Source organism: Lissotriton helveticus, chromosome 12, assembly GCF_964261635.1.
Source record: "Lissotriton helveticus chromosome 12, aLisHel1.1, whole genome shotgun sequence".
In the NCBI taxonomy this organism is placed as follows: Eukaryota; Metazoa; Chordata; class Amphibia; order Caudata; family Salamandridae; genus Lissotriton; species Lissotriton helveticus.
Window position 1 is genome coordinate 117,351,797 of NC_136073.1, and position 18,286 is coordinate 117,370,082.

Below are 18,286 nucleotides of genomic sequence, written 5' to 3' on the forward strand. Positions count from 1 at the left end.
TGGGGGGGGGGAACCAATTGAACGTCTTGCGTAGTATCCAGTGGGTGTTGAAGCATGCAGAGAAGACGGCGTTGATCTGGCGATTCCTGTTGAGTGATGAGTCGAGTATGATGCAGATGATGCGTGCATGGTCCATTGGGGTGGGTCGGTTTCCGAGGGCCGAGGGCCACCAAGTGTTGTCCCAATGCGGAGGGGGTGAAGCCGAGGATGAGGACTCTGTTTTCTCAGAGTTGAGCTTAAGTCAGATGTTCCTCATCCATGTCACGATGGCTTTCATCCCTCCTTGAAATTTGTGCCTGGTGATGTCGGGTTCCTTGGTGAGGTAGAGGATGAGCAGGGTGTCATCGGAGTAGGAGACGATGTTGAGCCTGTGGTTTTTGACAATGGTTGCGAGGGGGGCCATGTAGAAGTTGAAGAGTGTGGGGCTGAGGGAGGATCCTTGGGGTACTACACATTTGATCTCTGTGGGTTCTGAGAGGAAAGGTAGGAGTCTTATTCTCTGTGATCTTTCTGCCTGAGAGGAATGATCGTAGCCAGTCTAAGGCCTTTCCTTGGATGCCGGCATTGTGGAGCCTGGTGGCTAGTGTGTGGTGGGAGACGGTGTCAAAGCCTGCTGATAGGTCCAGGAGGATGAGGGCTGCTGTATGGCCTTGGTCGAGGAGGACGCGGATGTTGTCGGTGGCGGCGAGGAAGGCGTCCTCAGTGCTGTGGTTGCTGCAAAATCTGGATTGAGATGTGTCTAGGATGTTGTTGGTTTCTATGAAGTGTGCTAGCTGGGTGTTGACTGACTTTTCGATATCTTTGGCTGCAAATGGAAGCAGTGAGATGGGCCTGAAGTTCTTGATGTCCGTCGGGTCTGTGGAGGAGGGGGTTGACTTCGGCGTGCTTCCAGTTGTCGGGGAATGTGGCTGTCTCGAGGGAGCAATTGATAGTTTGAGGTAGCTCGGGTGCGATGGTAGTGGCGGTTCTGTGGAAGATTTGTGGCGGACAGGGGTCAGAAGGTGCTCCGGAGTGGATGCTATTCATGGTCTTTAGGGTGTCTTCTGTCGTGAGAGGGGTCTAGGTGAGAAGGGTCTGTTGGGTGGAGTAATTGGGGGTGAGCGGTGCAGTGGTCGTGGTCGTCAAAGTTGTCATAGAGCGCCTTGATCGTGAGGTGAAAGAAGAAGCTGTGTCTGTTGCAGATGTCTTAGGAGGGAGGGTTGTCGGTTATTTCCCTGTTGGGTTTGGCAAATTCCTGTATGATGGCGAAGAGTTCCTTGGAGCTGTGGGCGTTGGAGAGGATTCTGTCTTGGATGACGTTTTTCTTTGTTGATTTGAGGAGTTGGTGGTGTGCTGTGATGGCAGTTTTTTAGGCAGAGTGTGCTTCTGGGATTTTGCTGTTTCTCCACGTCTTTTCCATTTGTCGGCAGGAGCGCTTGGATTCTTAGAGAGCCGTGGTGAACCAGTTGGCTTTCTTGTTATTTATTTATTTATTTATTCAAAGTTTTATATAGCGCGAACAGGATCCTTACAGATATCAGAGCGCTTTACAAAGACAGGGTAGGGGCAGTAGGAGTCAACAGAGATAATGGGAACAGCATAATAGTCAATAGCATGGTAATAACAAGGTTAATAAAAACATACATAAAACCAATCCATATACAGTCAGATAAGGAAGTAATATAGGACAGCACAGGTCATTGATCCCACTACAGAGGTGTACAGGTGAATCAGTAAACCAACGTGTATCACATCTTGGTCGGTAGTAAGAGAGTAGCGTAGTGGCGCCCCCAACAAGTAGAGTATAGTGCCAGGGGATATTGCGCAGTGATACAAGCAATGAAGAGTCTCTGAACCACCATCTATAACGATCAGGAGATCTTGGCCAGAAGGATGGTTTTCACCTCTTTCTTGAAGAGTGAAGTGGAGGGGATCAGCCTGATTTCAGGAGGGAGCGCATTCCAGATCCTGGGTGCCATTCCTGAGAAGGAGCGCTTGTAGGTTTTCACTTTCCGGAATCTACGAGGTTTCAGGAGTAGATTATTTGTACTCCTATTGGATCTCGAACCTCCTGATATAGACAGCTTTTGAGCGAGGTAGTTGGGTGCCTTGTGGTGCACGGCCGCGTGTGTCATAACTGCAATTTTTAGATGTATTCTGGCCTCAAAAGGCAGCCATTTTAGAGTCTTTAGGTCTGGGGATATGTGCGAATGCTTTCTAGAGCCAGTAATGAGTCTTGCGGCAGCGTTCAGGGAGGCTCTTAAGGGTGCTGTTGTGGCTAGTGGGAGACCGCTGAGGGCCGCAATTCCGTAGTCTATTCTAGGGATGACTAAAGCTTGTACAGCAGTTTGGAAGTCTTTGGCCGGGAGAAAGGGTTTAATTTTCCTCAGCGTGTTAATTTGAAAATTAGCTGCTTTTGTGGCTTTGCTGACGTGTTGCTGCATGTTGAGCTTGGCGTCGAGTGTGATGCCTAGGGATTTCGCCGAGTCCACAATGGTAGGTTGGACATTGAGTGCTGTTAGGTTGTTGAGCCAGGTTTGGGTGGTGGAGATTTTCGCCGGGGGTGTGATGAGTAGGAACTCAGTTTTCAGAGCATTTAGTTTGAGGTGATTATCGGCCAGCCAAGATTGGGTGTTAATAAGCGTGGAATTCAGATGTTTGATATCTTCCGGGGATTGTAACTTTAGATAGAGTTGTGTGTCATCGGCGTACATATGGAATTGAACATTGGATGCTTGAAGCAAGGTGGCGAGCGGTTCCATAACGAGGTTGAACAGTGTAGGGGAGAGGGTGGACCCTTGTGGGACACCTAGGTCTGCAGGCACAGGTGTAGATAGCACATTGTCGATCTTGAACCTCTGAGACCGATTGTGAAGGAAAGACGAAAACCACTTGAGAACAGTTCCCGATAGCCCCATTCTAGTACTTAGCAGCTCCAGCAAGTTCTCATGTTTGACCGTGTCAAATGCTGACGAGAGGTCAAGAAGGATGAGGAGGCAGGACTCATTGCGATCCAGAATTTGGAGGGCGTCATCAATTATGTGTGTCATAGCTGTTTCCGTGCTATGTTTCGCTCTGAAGCCTGATTGATGAGGGTTGAGGAGGTCAAATTGATCAATGTGTTTTGTTAGTTGGAGTTGGACACATTTCTCCAGCAGTTTGGCCAGGGTGGGGATATTGGTGATGGGCCGATAGTTGTTTAGGTCAGACGGATCAGCTGTAGGTTTCTTGAGTATGGGCGTGACTTGCCCCACCTTAAGGGAGTCTGGAATGTGGCCTTGTTGCAGAGAGCTGTTGATGATCTTGGTCCAGAGAGGGAGGAGCAAGGGGATAAAGTCTTTTACAGCATTAGCAGGTAGGGGGTCTGTGAGGTGATTAGAGGGCTTCAAGGTGCAGAGCAGTTTGTATATTGCTTCTTCTGAATAGGTATCGAAGTCCTGCCAGGATGCCTTGTTTTTAGGTTGAGTGTCTGCCATTCTGGTGTGGCTGGGGTATCGGCTTACATCTATGATGAGGTCATTTTTTATGTTGTCAGTCTTTAGTTTGAAGAAAGCAGAGAAGGCTTCACAGTGTGGGGTGTCGTTTGTTGAGCTGTTTGATTGTGTGGGTTGTGCCTTTGTTTGGGTCTTGATTAGCTCGAACAGCTTTCTTGGCCTGTTCTTCGCTTGGTCCAACTGGCGGCTGAAGAAGTCCGACTTTGTGCGCTTTATTTTCCTAAAGTAGGCATTTCTCTTGTTCTTAAGCTTTTTGAGATGCAGCGCTGAAGGGTCCGATCTCCAGGTGCGCTCTGCCATTCGCATATTACGCCTTTCATCATTGAGTCTGTCATCGTACCAGGGGTTAGAGATTTTGGTGGAGACTCTCTTCAGTTGCAGAGGGGCGACTTCATTGACTATTGTGTTCATAGAGTCAAGGTAGTGGTCAGTCAGTGATTGAACATCTGAGGCCCCTGAAGGGGGAAGGAGGAGGTTGCCGATGTGGGGAGGTAGGGTAGAGGGATTCAGATTCTTCAAATCCCTTTTCCATGCTTTGGTTTTGATTGGTTGAGTAGGGTTAGGTTTAACTTTTTCGTTGATAAAGAAGGTGATAATGTGGTGATCTGACCAATCGCAGGGTAGAATCGCCTCCAGTTGAATAGCGTTCTCTTTGGCAATGATGAGATCGAGTATCGCGCCTTTGTTGTGTGTTGGTTTATCGCATAATTGGGTGAGGTCAAGCGCATTGAGGAAAGTTTTGAGACTATTCACCACGGTGTCTTTCTGATCGTTCCAATGGAGATTGAAGTCACCCAGGTAGACTTGAGTGGTCTGCCGACCGGCATTGGAAGTGATCAGGTCCATGAATTGTTGAGTGAATATGAGATTGTCACCAGGCGGGTGATAGATGAGATGTAAAGCACAGACTTGTTTGCCCTCACTGGTGATGTCGAGGCAGAGGAGTTCATAGGAGGAAAGGGAGGGGGAGGTGACTTGAGTAACGGAGAGGTTGCTCCTAAAAATGCATGCAATTCCCCCGCCCGTCTTGCCAGGAGACCTGTCCAGCCTGATGATGTGATAATTGGGGGGGACTAGTATGTCCATAATCGGGGTAGAGGCTTCAGTGAGCCACGTTTCCGTTAGAATGGCTAGGTCCAGATCCCTATCTGAGACGAGATCCGCGATGTCGGAGGAATGTCTCTGGGCCGATCTGCAGTTTAGTAGGATGCATTTGAGTTTGGGAGAGAGAAGGGTGGTCGAGCTTTCTAGTGTGAGGGGAACTTTTCTGAGGTTGTTAGGGACGGAGCCTCTGTTGTTGAGTGTTGGGGGCCTTAGAGGGTTTGTAAGAATTGTGGGTATGGGGATGTGTGAGTTGGAAAAGTCTTTTACCGGACCTGGGCCATAAGAGCGTAGGAGAGAGCATAAGTCGCGGTCCGACAAGGAGTTGAGAACACGACGGGGGCGGTGGGAATTATTGCGCACGGGGATAGTAGGCCATTGCTGGTGTCGTCGGGGGCGTGGGATAGTAGGCCATTGCTGGTGTCGTCGGGGGCGAGGGTATGCAGGGAGTGTGCGTCGTTTGTAGGGTAGTGGGATGGTGGGAGGTAGACTGGGCTGTGAGGAGAGAAGGTCTTTGATTGCGTGGATGTCTTTTTTGATTTGTAAGATTTCCTCTTTGACTTGTTGGAGGGTGGATAAAGTCAGGTCAGGAGGGTCATTGGGGAAGGTGTTGGTGGAGAGAGCCGTTGGTGAGTGGTTGAGTAGTGAGCGTGTTGCGTCATCTTGTGGTGTTCTGGAGGGGGCGAGAGTGTTGGCGCAGTTTGCGATCAATTGGTGGAGGTTGCTTGCCGCTGTGTTGGCATCTGTCCTAATTGGGGGTGGAGGGAGGAGAGGGAGCCAGTGTGTCCATAGGAAGGCAGTGCCTCTATAGAGTGTCATTGCATAGGGAGAGAGAGGCCCATAGGGAGCCAGTGTTTCCACGGGAAGGCAGTGCAGCCAGAGTGTTAGTGCAATGCTAAGGAGCGAGAGACCCATAGGGAGCCAGTGTGTCCACGGGAAGGCAGTGCAGCAGTATAAGGCCAGTGCACTGATAGGGAGCGAGAGGCTTATAGGGAGCCAATGTGCCATGGGGAGGCAGAGTGGCCATAAAGAATCAGTGCACTGATAGGAAGTCAGAGGTCCATAGGGAGAGAGTGTGCCATGGGAAGGCAGTGCAACCATAGAGTATTAGTGCACCGGTAGTGAATGAGAGGCCCATGGGGATCCAGTGTGTCCTTGCGAAGGCAGTGCGGCCATACAGTGTCAGTACACTGATAGGGAGCAAGAGGCCCATAAGGAGTCAGTGTGTCCTCGGGAAGGCACTGCAGCCATTGTATCAGTGCACTGATAGGGAGCAAGAGGCCCATAGGGAGCCAGTGTGTCCACAGGAAGGCAGTGGGGCAGTAGAGTGTCAGTGCACTGATAGGGAATGAGAGGCCCATAGGGAGCCATTGTGTCTACGAGAAGGCAGTGAGTCATACGGAGTCAGTGCACCGTAGAAAGCCAGTGTGTTACACAGAGTCAGTGCAACCATCAAGAGTCAGTGCACTGCAGAAAGACAGTGTGTCAGACAGAGTTAGAGCACCGTGGAAAGCCAGTGTGTCATACGGAGTCAGTTCACCGTAGAAAGCCAGTGTGGGGTCAGTGCACTGTAGAAAGTGAGTGTGTTATACAGTCTGTGTACCCATCTAGAGTTAGGGGGCCATCATAACACAGCATAGAGAGTCAGTTCATCATAGAATCAATGTGTTCATAGAAAGGCAGTGCACTATCAGAGTAAAGCATAGAGTCATGGAGCTCACAGTCAGAGCGCCCATGGCGAGCCGGTGGGCCAATTCTTTACAGCACAGAGTCAGTATACCTATACAGAGTGCAAAATACCACAGGGAGTCAGTGTGCAATCGTACCCCAACATAGAATCACTGTTCCAACAGAGACAGTGCACCTATACAGAGTGCAAAATACCACAGGGAGTCTGTGTGCAATCGTACCCCAACATAGAATCACTGTTCCAACAGAGACAGTGCACCTATACAGAGTGCAAAATACCACAGGGAGTCAGTGTGCAATCGTACCCCAACATAGAATCACTGTTCCAACAGAGACAGTGCACCTATACAGAGGCAGTGCACCACACAGTGCACCTTTGCAGAGTCAGTGCACCCAACAGAGAGACAGTGCACCTATACAGAGGCAGTGCTCCCAACAGAGTCAGAGCACCTATACAGAGGCAGTGCTCCCAAGAGAGAGGCAGTGCACCTATACAGAGTCAGTGCGCCTATACAGAGGCACTGCACCTATACAGAGTCAGTGCACCTATACATAGACAGTGCACCTATGCAGAGACAGTGCACCTATTCAGAAAAAGTGCACCCAACAGAGAGGCAGTGCACCTATACAGATGCAATGCACCTATACAGAGTCAGTGCACCCAACAAAGAGTCAGTGCACCAATACAGAGACAGTGCACTTATACAGAAACAGTGCACCCAACAGAGAGGCAGTGCACCTACACAGAGTCAGTGCGACCAACAGAGAGTCAGTGCACCTATACAGAGGCAGTCCTCCGAACAGAGAGGCAGCACAGCTATACAGAGTCAGTGCGCCTATACAGAGTCAGTGCGCCTATACAGAGGCACTGCACCTATGCAGAGTCAGTGCACCCAACAGAGAGGCAGTGCACCTATACAGAGTCACTGATCCCAAATGAGAGTCAGTCAATGCGCCCTAGGCCCTCAATGCATCCATAGAGTCAGCGTACCCATTAAAAGGGTAGGACAGTACTAAAGATTCAGTGCACCGACTGAGGCAGGGCGTGCACCCAGAGACAGTCACATCTCCATTATGTTACATCACAGACTTATCGTGCCCACGAGGAGTGCACATAGTCAGTGCATCATCATAAAACATCCTAATCAGGATGTCTCTACAGATTCAGTGCGCCCTCAAGAGCCAGTGCACACCTCGGGCAGTGCACCAACAGAGAGGCAGTGTCGCGTATACTTCTACAGTATAAAGTCAATGTCCCAGCAGGGAGTCCGTGTGCTCATAGAGTTACTGTGCCCACAGAGCCACTACGCCATCATTTCACAGTGTAGAGGCAGTGCACCTGGACAGACTGAGCGCACCCAACGAGAAGGATTGTGCCCACAGAGTTTCAGTGCACCCATTGTGACCCCACTGAGATTCAGCAGAGGGTCAGTGTACCATTATTTCTAAGCGTAGAGTCAGTGCATCGAAAGCGCATCACTGGGCCCATGGAAGGCAGCCTTCCCATACAAAGCGAATACACCATAAAAAGGCAAGGCACCCATACAGACCCAGTGTGTAGTTCTGAAAATTCTGGACTCGAGAATTAAACTTCATCATAGCATGACGATTTTTATATCAAAAGACCGAGAATGGCTAGTACACTATGTACAAGCATTTTCGTCATATTCGAGTGACGATTTCACCTCGAAATCGTCATTTTCGTCTTGAACCCTTGGCTTCCATTTTGTGTACGGCAGCCATTTTGTGGGTTGCCCTGACATAGGCTTATAATACAGCTAAATTCGATATCAAAGGACACGTACACCTTGATTGACTTTTCTCTGACCTGGGCAAGCTGAAACCTTTGCCTCAGGCCGAACCTGTTTGGTCAGTTCCTCTCCCAGTGGCCGAACGAGATAGCATCAAGGCACAACATGTCATAAACCCTTTTCATCGCACACACACCCTGCCTAATCTTGCTCCCACCTGTCCCTGTTCCTTTCTCTCTGACTTGCTTTACGAGGTGGAGGTGCCCGTTTTTATTGGGGGTCCACCGATATCTGATGAAACTGTTGGGCCTTGCCGGGTGATTTATTATGGGCTGGACGAACTGTAATGTGGGCTTGTCATCATGACTCTGCTTTTTCTTTGTAGTGAAAATGTGTGAATGGCCTACTGTAAATTTAAGAATGTTTGCCTGAAGCATAATATTTTGTATAAAAAGAGAAGCCTGGCTTTGTAAGATTGAGCAGTCTCCTGAGAATATACATCCCGTGTTGTTGTAGTTCTAGGACCTGTTACTTGGTTGCAGCCAATAAAATCGATCCTTGACTTCACCTAGAAGACTCTGAGTTTCTGTGGTCTAAATCAGGAAAGTACTCGAGGTATTTGGGTGTGTTCCCTGACACCACTGGGTTACCGGTTCGGTACCGGTTCTGAAAAACCCAGTACCTCAGTTGGCGCCCAACGTTGGGCGATACCAGCGGTACCGGTCCAGCCAGAGGTTCGTGAGGAGTTTCGTGTGAAAATTCTGGAGGAAGGCTGCCACTTCATCGACCCCTGCATGTTGACGTGGTCCGAAAGTCTTTGCTGCGAGGTTCCCCACTTGCCGACGGCTACAAAGAACTGCTGCCCTGGCTATCGCCCTGATTTGGACCCTTGAAGTTTGGTAGAGCGAAACGATAAGACGAGTCTTCTGGTGACGTCATCGATATCTCAGTTGAGTATAAGTGGAGTGTCTCCCAGTCTTTAGTTGGTCTTAGTTTGAGTACCCCCTTTGGGATCACTTTGTTTGGAACTTGCAAGTGCCAAAGCCAAAGGACTCGTGTATTCACGAGCAATATCGTAATCGATAATCCTTTGAAGTTTGAAGCTAGACTAGTGAGCGAAGATGCCTGGTCTTAGCAGACTTGGAAATTTGTTTTGCCTTGGTTGTAATAATAGGGACTCCCGATTGGAGGATTCGTGTCCGGTTCCTCCGATTGGAACTCCAACTTATGAATTGTATGTGAAACATGGAGTAGGCCCCATCACATATAATGAAGTGTGGATCAAATACACCAGAAAAGATGGTGTTTTAAAATGGCCCCAATATGGTAGCTTTGACACGGAAATCTTAGACAATCTCGAAGTTAAACTTTTCAAGAAGAAAGCCCGGCCGGCGATGTTTGACTCTTTCCGCCTATGGCGTAAGGAAGCCAAACAGAAGGAAATTAAATTAGCAAAGAAAAATAAAAGAGAAAGGGGTATTTCGATCATGCAAGCTGCTATGCAGTTTAAAGACAATGAAGAAGAACAGATGAGTGAGCAGTTGCACAGGCAACGTAAAATGGTAATAGATAAATGCTATCCAGTTTTGCCGCCTCTTCAGCAAGATGCAGCAAAAGAGCTTGAAAAAGATCAGTTAATGGCGCATTTATTAAGTTCGCCACCCCCTTATGCGCAAAATGCTACGGCACCTCCGCAACCTTTAGTTGCGCAACCTGTGATTGCATTGCCTCCTGCTCCTCTACAGCATCCACCAGCTGTTCTTCAGCTGGCTCCTGCTCCTCCGGTGCAGCCTCCTCAAGGGCCACCGGCTTTTACATCTGCTCCTCCTATACTTCCTACAACTTTAACTACTATAACGACTACCACTCCTGGTACTTCTCCTGACACTGCCTCTGCATCTGCCTCGTCTCACCCTGCTTTCCCTCTTGTCTTTTCATCGACTTCTCCTTCTGTTCGTCAGAGAGTGGCTAGTACTGTCGCTATTTTTTTGCATCCTCTCTTTGGTGCAACGAGTGTAACTCCTGACACAGAGCACAAACAGTTGCGTAGTCAACAGCCTGATTCTAGGGAGAAAGAAACGTTGAATTATTTGGCACATAAATGGGTTGCTGACCCGGAAAAATATGATTTAGAATGTGTTATGGATGTCTTCACCCAGTGGGAAGCATCAAAGCAGAGATACGTGTTTGAGAAAATGTGTGTTTTTCTATGTGAAGATTTAGAGGAAAATGATTTGGACTCTAATCCGCCCGAGTTGAGCCATGTACGTTTTGAGTTTTCAAAAGGCGCAATTGTGGGTTCAGATGTTAGGAAAGCAGTAGGAAAGCAGTTGCGACGTTGTTGTCACTTAGGACGGAAGGTGTTTCTAAGTCATTGTTTGAATTTGATTCTTCTGGTAAAAAGAAGGGAAGACAATATCCCATGAGAGAAGTTCCTCCGGTATGGAAGGAAGAAGTAGCAGCTGGTCATAATAATATTCCCCCAGCTATACCAGCACATTTTCAGCGTGTGTGGGTACATGTTCCTTGGAAGCGAGCTGAAGTTTTGGCTCTTAAACAGACATTGCCTGATCCCCGTAAAAATCCTGCAGGGTATTACAAGGAGTTGTCACAGACTGCTGGGTCATGTATCATGAATTTAGCGGATATAGACATGTTGTTTGGGAATGTTGTTCCACAGCCTTTGTGGGGAAAGATTCGTCATGCAGATCAGGAGTTAGGTGACACATGGGCTAATATTGCTGCTGCAGATGACCGACAAGTTGGTGGTGCTAAACCCGAGCCTTTAGTAGCAGACCTCCCTGGTAGGATTATTAATTACATGAAGACTTTAATGCCTGCCATGCGAGTAAATTGGGATAAATTGTCTGCATGTAAGCAGAAGAAAGATGAAACGGTCTCAGATTTCTTCACCAGGTTTGAAGAGACATTTGTCGACCACAGTGGTCAAGATATGAGTACAGAAGGTGGCCAGCGATTGTTGGTCGATAAATTCGTGCACAATCTGCTTCCAGAGTTGTGTAAAAAGTTAAAAGATTCAGAGAGTTCTTGGGCAGTTTCCTCCTCAGCACAGATATTGGCTACTGCACAATATTACGAAAATCGAGACAAAGACGAGAAAGATAGAGCAGAAAAGAAAACTAAAGAGTTGAAAACGAAGGTTTTGTTACAGCAAGCATATCCACCACGTGGTGGTCAAAATAGTGGTGCTCAGAGTAACTATCAGAATAATTATCAGCCGCCTCAACAGTATCAGAGGAACTCGCAAAGAGCCGAGTATACTCAACCACGTGTCCCTGTAGGTCCCAATCAATGTTCGTATTGTAAGGAAGGGGGTCATTTCAAGTATAGTTGCCCTATCTTGTTACAGTGCGCAAATGGTGTTTCTGGCTCAAGAGGTAGAGGTGTTCAACAAGCTCCTAGAGGTAGAGGACGTGGGAATTTTCCCCAGAACGCGCGCTCCTTTCTGCCTCAAAATTCAATGAATAAATGTGATCAACAGAATAACGCGTCTGGTAGGACAGCTCAGTACTACGCTGATGATTACTATGCAGAAGATGAGCATTGGGAAGGTAATGATTGCTAGGACAGCCATAGACAAAGAGAGGGAGTTGTTTCAGTTCCAGTAGATCAGAGTGGGCCTTACGTTAAGGTGATTACATCAGGTGTGTCAGAGCCTTTTCTGTTGGATACTGGTGCTACAAAGAGTCCTATTATGCACTCCAAACTCCCTGGCGCACCTTTGTCTGGCGAAATGAATGTTTCTGTAGGTTTTTCTGGCGCCCCAGTTAGAAATCCGATTTCTGACCCTTTGTCCCTTTCTGTTGGACCTTGTGAATTTGAAGCACCCCTTATTCTGACAACAGGTTGTGGTGAAAACTTGCTAGGATTAGATTTGCTGAAAAGATTGTATGCGACTTTATATTGTTCTCCTTCAGGAGTACAAATTACACTGGGTAAGAAAGTGATTTCTCCAATGTATTTGTCAAGGGATAAACTTCCAACAGAATTGTCATCTCTCCCTAATATTCTTTGGGCTACTGGTCCTAATGATGTAGGTCTTCTAGAAATACCGCCATATGTTGTAACATTGAAAGCCAATGTTAAAATGCCACGAATTCCCCAATACAAAATTTCTAGTGAAGGTGAAAAAGCTTTGCTAGCGATCATTTACGATTTGATTGAAAAAGATGTGATTGAAGAGACAAGAGGCAACGTTTGCAATAGTCCTGTTCTGCCTGTTTTGAAACGAACTGACCCTTCTCAGCCACCTGTGTACCGATTTGTGATTGATCTTAGAGAGGTCAATAAAATAGTTGTGCCACAATTTCCAGTTGTTCCTGACATTACTGCCCTATTGACTATGATTCCAGCTTCTGCCACCTGGTTTTCGGTGATTGACTTGAAGAATGCTTTCTTCAGCATCCCGATTGCCGAGGAGAGCAGGGATATTTTTGGCTTCAGTTTAGGAGGACGCAGCTTCCGCTTTAAACGCGCTCCACAGGGCTACTGTGAAAGTCCATCGATACATAGTCAGGCTCTAAAAACACAGCTTGATACGATTGTTTTACCTGATGGCGCTACCCTCATTCAATATGTAGATGATTTGCTTGTTGCTGCAGATACTGAGGAAATCTGTAAAGAAGCCACGTTGTCTTTGTTACGTCATTTGTGTGATTTGCACCACAAGGTGTCTCTCTCAAAATTGCAATATTGTCGACAAGAAGTGACCTACTTAGGTCATCTCTTATCGAAGGAGGGAAGGAAACTGACCCCAGAAAGAATTCAGGCAATAGCGAAATTGAGTGTGCCAAGAACACAGAGAGAAGTATGTGCTTTCTTGGGCATTACATCATATTGCAGGCAATGGATACCAAATTTTTCGTTATTAGCCAAACCTTTGGTGGCATTAACGTGTAAAGATAAACCCAATCCCGTTCCTTGGTCCGAAGAGTGTCAGAAAAGTTTTTTTGAATTGCGCACAGCATTATGTTCGGCTCCTGTGTTAGGTACACCCAACTACAGTAAGCCCTTTACATTGTATGTCCATGAGAAAGAGGGTTGTGCATTATCAGTGTTGACTCAGTTGTTTGGAGAACAGCAGCGTCCATGCGCATATTTTTCATCGACTTTGGATCCGGTAGCTAAAGCATTGCCGAGTTGTTTAAGAGCAACGGCGGCAGCAGCTGTTTCTATTCGACAGTCTGCTGGTCTAGTGATGAATAACATGTTAGTTGTTATGGTTCCACATGCAGTAGACACGTTGTTAAACAGAACCAAGACACAGCACTTAACTAGTGCTCGATTGTCAGGTTACGAATTAACCTTGTTAGCAAGTCATGTGCACATAAAAAGATGCAACACACTCAACCCAGCTACGTTGTTGCCAACTGTAGAGGAACTAGATGATTCAGAACAGCATGATTGTTTTCTTAGAACAGAAGAAGAAACGAAAGGGAGAATAGACCTCCAGGACACTCCTCTTGCAAAGTGTGATGGTACCTTATGGGTGGATGGTTCATGCTTCAAGCTTCCGAATGGTGACACGACTGCAGCATATGCTGTCACGACCTTGCATACAATTGTTGAAGCTGCACGTATCCCACATAATTCAGCTCAAGCAGCAGAATTGATTGCACTTACGAGAGCATGTGTGTTGTCAAAAGGAATAAAAGTGACTGTCTATACCGACAGTCAGTATGCATTTGGTGTGGGTCATAGTTTTGGACGATTGTGGAAAGAACGTGGGTTCCTGACTTCGCATGGAGCTAAGATTCAGCATGGTCAGTTGGTGAATGAGCTTCTTGAATCACTGACCTTGAGTCTGCAAGTGGCGATTATGAAATGTAGTGCTCACAAGAAGGTGACTGATGATGTTGGTCGTGGAAATGCATTTGCTGACGAAATCGCGAAAGAAACTGCAAGGAATGTAATGAGCTGAATGTATGTTACAGGCCCTGCTAGATGGGTTGGTGATGTTGGAATGTGTGAATACACGATAGAGAGTGTGAAGTCTATTCAAGCTGAGGCTACAGAGAAAGAGTTGAACATGTGGAGAGAAAGTACAGGTAGAATGGATGCAAATGGTTGTTGGATTGAATTGTCAGAGCATCAGAGATGGTTGTTACCCGATGCGTATGTGCTTGCAGTAGTTACAATGGCTCATGGAATGACTCACATCAGTGTGAAAGGGATTTGTAAGTTGTTGGCTCCAGTATGGCAGAATGCAGGAATTCCTAAGTGTGCAGAGAATGTGGTGAAGAATTGCATGGTGTGTCTGAAACACAATCCTGGTAGGGGAACCCCAACTCCAGCTGGTCATTTTGCACCTCCTACTTATCCGTTCGAGGTTTTGCAGCTAGATTTCATCCACATGGAGAGGTGCAACAATTTAAAATACGTGCTCGTTGTTGTTTGTGCCTTTTCAAGATGGGTGGAAGCCTATCCCCTAAAAGACAACACTGCCTTATCCACAGCTAAAGCCCTTGTGAAAGAGTTCTTACCCCGATTCAGAATGCCTAGAATGGTCTGGAGTGACAATGGGAGTGAATTTGTGGGTCGTGTGATGAAGAGAGTATGTGAAGGGCTAGGCATTCAGCAAAAGTTTCACGCTGCAAATCACCCCCAATCAGCTGGATTAGTAGAATGCTACAACGGCACTTTAAAACTTAAATTAGCCAAAATTCAAGCGCGCACTGGTCTTAAATGGCCTGATGCTCTACCCTTAGCACTCCTATCCACCAGAATGACTGTGCATTCGCGAGTGGGACTTAGTCCCTATGAGATCGTATTCGGCCGCCCGGCCAACATATGGGGAGTGCCAAGGCCCACTAAGTTCAGTGAAATAGAACACCCTGTTTTGCTTGATTATTTGTACGAATTGACGTCTAAATTGCGTGTTTTACACCAACAGGTCCATGACACCCTGCCTCCGGTCTCTGAGACTCCAGGTCACCCCATCGACCCTGGAACCTGGGTTCTCGTGAAACATTTCCAGCGAACCAAGAACGACCAGCCCAGGTGGACCGGACCGCACCTTGTCCTTCTTTCCACAAGATCAGCTGTTCGAGTGGAAGGGAAGAAGCACTGGATCCACGGAGTCCACTGCAAGAGGGTACCTTTACCTCTGCCGTATGACCAGTGGGTCCAGAAGGGTGTTGCCGACTCAGAAACTGAAACTGTGCCACGTTTTCTGCCTTTCAGTGATGCACGAGTAAAAGGAACACTTACTGAACAAGAGAGTGATAAAATTTTGCAACCAGCTGTATCACCATCAGTTCGATTGGACACTACAGAACCTGAACTCCTTTTCCAAGATAATACAATACCAGGAAAACAACGGTATAATCTGAGGCCGAGAAATACGAACTAATAAAAGTTTTTTTCCCTCCAAATACTATTTTTGAAAGCGCAGCTCTCCCATCTGAGAAACTTGCTTATTTTTGTTTTTCGAACCGCCTTCCGGGTTCCGCTGCTAGGGCCGCGATTGCCCAAAGTCTTTGGGGTGCAGCTGACGACGTTAGGTCGACAGTTCTGGTTGGTCCAAGGGAGTTGCCCTAGACTGACAGAAGCATTCCTTAGCAGAAACAACGTCCCATCGCGGGCAGCACTTTAGAGAGGATGGAGTTTTTCGAGATGGAGAGAGCTACCAAAAACGAACTTTAAGGCCAAGATACGTACAATAATGACAAAGAAAAGCTTTTTGATATTGTGCATTTTCATGTTATTCAGTGTGATGATATTTTTAATAAGTTATGTTTTATCCTCTTTTCGAGTAACATTTGCACCCACTACATCGCCTATACCTCCTCCTTCCACTGTTTCCCCACACTCTTCAACCCCTTCCTGAACACGAATCCGCTAGGAGATTAGAGTTTATTAATAACTCCTTTGTCCAGCGTTTGCACCAACACCAACTAGTAATGAACACAACTAACTGTTGGGTGTGTGGTCTTATGCCTCACACAACGGATAAAGGTATCCCTTATCTGGTCCTGCCTTTCAGCCACAATGGTTCTGTGTGGGCATACAGAACAATGTTCATATATGCACATGAAATCTACCCCCTACGTTCTGTGGAAGACAATCCTAAGAATAGTGCTCTAGTTAAGGGTATAGTAGACATGATTAAGGAAGATATTTCCTACGAGACTATCCCTAGAGATGAGATACTAGTGTACATAGGATGGAACGTGACCGGATATGGAGCTACTGTAAGTGAGAAACAGCAGGCTAAGAGATCTTCCCCGATTTGGATTGTACCCCATCAGGGTCACCTGTGTCTGCAAGGTACTGGCAAGAATCCCAGAGCTCAGTTAGGGAAGAGTATCTGCACTAAAACGTATGTTTTTGCAGCCCAGACTTCCACTTCGTTTTTAGCAGCTAAGGGTACCTATTCCATCTGCCATGACAGAGCCTATACATGGTTGCCCCCTGACTTTTCGGGCACATGTTTTGTTTCGTTCCTGCTGCCTCCCACCTACACAGCGGCGGCAGATTACCACAAGACAAGGATAGTTAGAGGTGTCGTCAGCGAAGAAGACACTGCAGGACAAGAATTTGGGGACTTCGTAAAGGGTTTTCTGCCGTTCTGGGGACCAATGGCTAACAGCAGGAACATAAGGCAATTGACATGGGTAGTTGAATCCACCGTGGTTGAAACTGCCGGTGCCCTTAGCAACTTGACTGCTGAGCTCCAGTCGGATCGTCTTATGACCCTTCAGAACAGGGTCGCATTAGATGTCATACTTGCAGACCGAGGTGGGGTATGTAGATTGATCCAATCGAGTTGCTGTGTTTTCATTCCAGATAACGCTCCAACAGTGTACCAGGCCATCTCTAAACTGCATAAGATTTCCGAATCTGTTCATGTGGATAAAGGAGATTGGTCTTTGATGGGATGGTTCTGGGAACTGATATCCGGCTGGGGATGGAAAATTCTGATGGTCATTGTGATGGTCTTAGCCATTCTTTTCCTGTTCTGTCTGTGCGTGCAGTGTGCTCCTGCAATATGTGGCCTCTGTGTTACATCATGTGTAAGGAAACCTGTATCAAGAGACGAACTAAGTTCTAGAATGATGTTACAGCAACATCTCAATGACTTTCGGAATATAGACCTGGACTCAGATTAGCATGAGATTAGGTTAAATTGCCTATGTAAGGGTAAAAGGAGGGTTTGTAGTTCTGAAAATTCTGGACTCGAGAATTAAACTTCATCATAGCATGACGATTTTTATATCAAAAGACCGAGAATGGCTAGTACACTATGTACAAGCATTTTCGTCATATTCGAGTGACGATTTCACCTCGAAATCGTCATTTTCGTCTTGAACCCTTGGCTTCCATTTTGTGTACGGCAGCCATTTTGTGGGTTGCCCTGACATAGGCTTATAATACAGCTAAATTCGATATCAAAGGACACGTACACCTTGATTGACTTTTCTCTGACCTGGGCAAGCTGAAACCTTTGCCTCAGGCCGAACCTGTTTGGTCAGTTCCTCTCCCAGTGGCCGAACGAGATAGCATCAAGGCACAACATGTCATAAACCCTTTTCATCGCACACACACCCTGCCTAATCTTGCTCCCACCTGTCCCTGTTCCTTTCTCTCTGACTTGCTTTACGAGGAGGAGGTGCCCGTTTTTATTGGGGGTCCACCGATATCTGATGAAACTGTTGGGCCTTGCCGGGTGATTTATTATGGGCTGGACGAACTGTAACGTGGGCTTGTCATCATGACTCTGCTTTTTCTTTGTAGTGAAAATATGTGAATGGCCTACTGTAAATTTAAGAATGTTTGCCTGAAGCATAATATTTTGTATAAAAAAGAAGCCTGGCTTTGTAAGATTGAGCAGTCTCCTGAGAATATACATCCCGTGTTGTTGTACTTCTAGGACCTGTTACTTGGTTGCAGCCAATAAAATCGAACCTTGACTTCACCTAGAAGACTCTGAGTTTCTGTGGTCTAAATCAGGAAAGTACTCAAGGTCTTTGGGTGTGTTCCCTGACACCACTGGGTTACCGGTTCGGTACCGGTTCTGAAAAACCCAGTACCTCAAGTGTGCTCCTGGACAGTTGGTGTGTCCAGAGAGGACCCACAAACAGCTGTGCCAGAGAGAGGCAACGCGCCCATGCAGACCCTGTGTGCTCTTGGACAGTTAGTTTGTGCAGAGAGGACCCACAAAGAGCCATGTCAGAGAGAGGCAGCGCACCCATATATACCCAGTGTGCCCCCGGACCCCGGGACGGTCAGTGTGTCCAGAGAGTCAGGACC

The 18,286-nt window shown here is 47.0% G+C and overlaps 1 protein-coding gene across 2 annotated transcripts in view; it reads right to left on the minus strand.

Annotated features, from left to right (window-relative positions):
- The window catches only part of GAL3ST4 (galactose-3-O-sulfotransferase 4), a 122,929-nt gene that overhangs the window by 87,582 nt on the left and 17,061 nt on the right, over positions 1-18,286 (minus strand). The window lies entirely within an intron of this gene.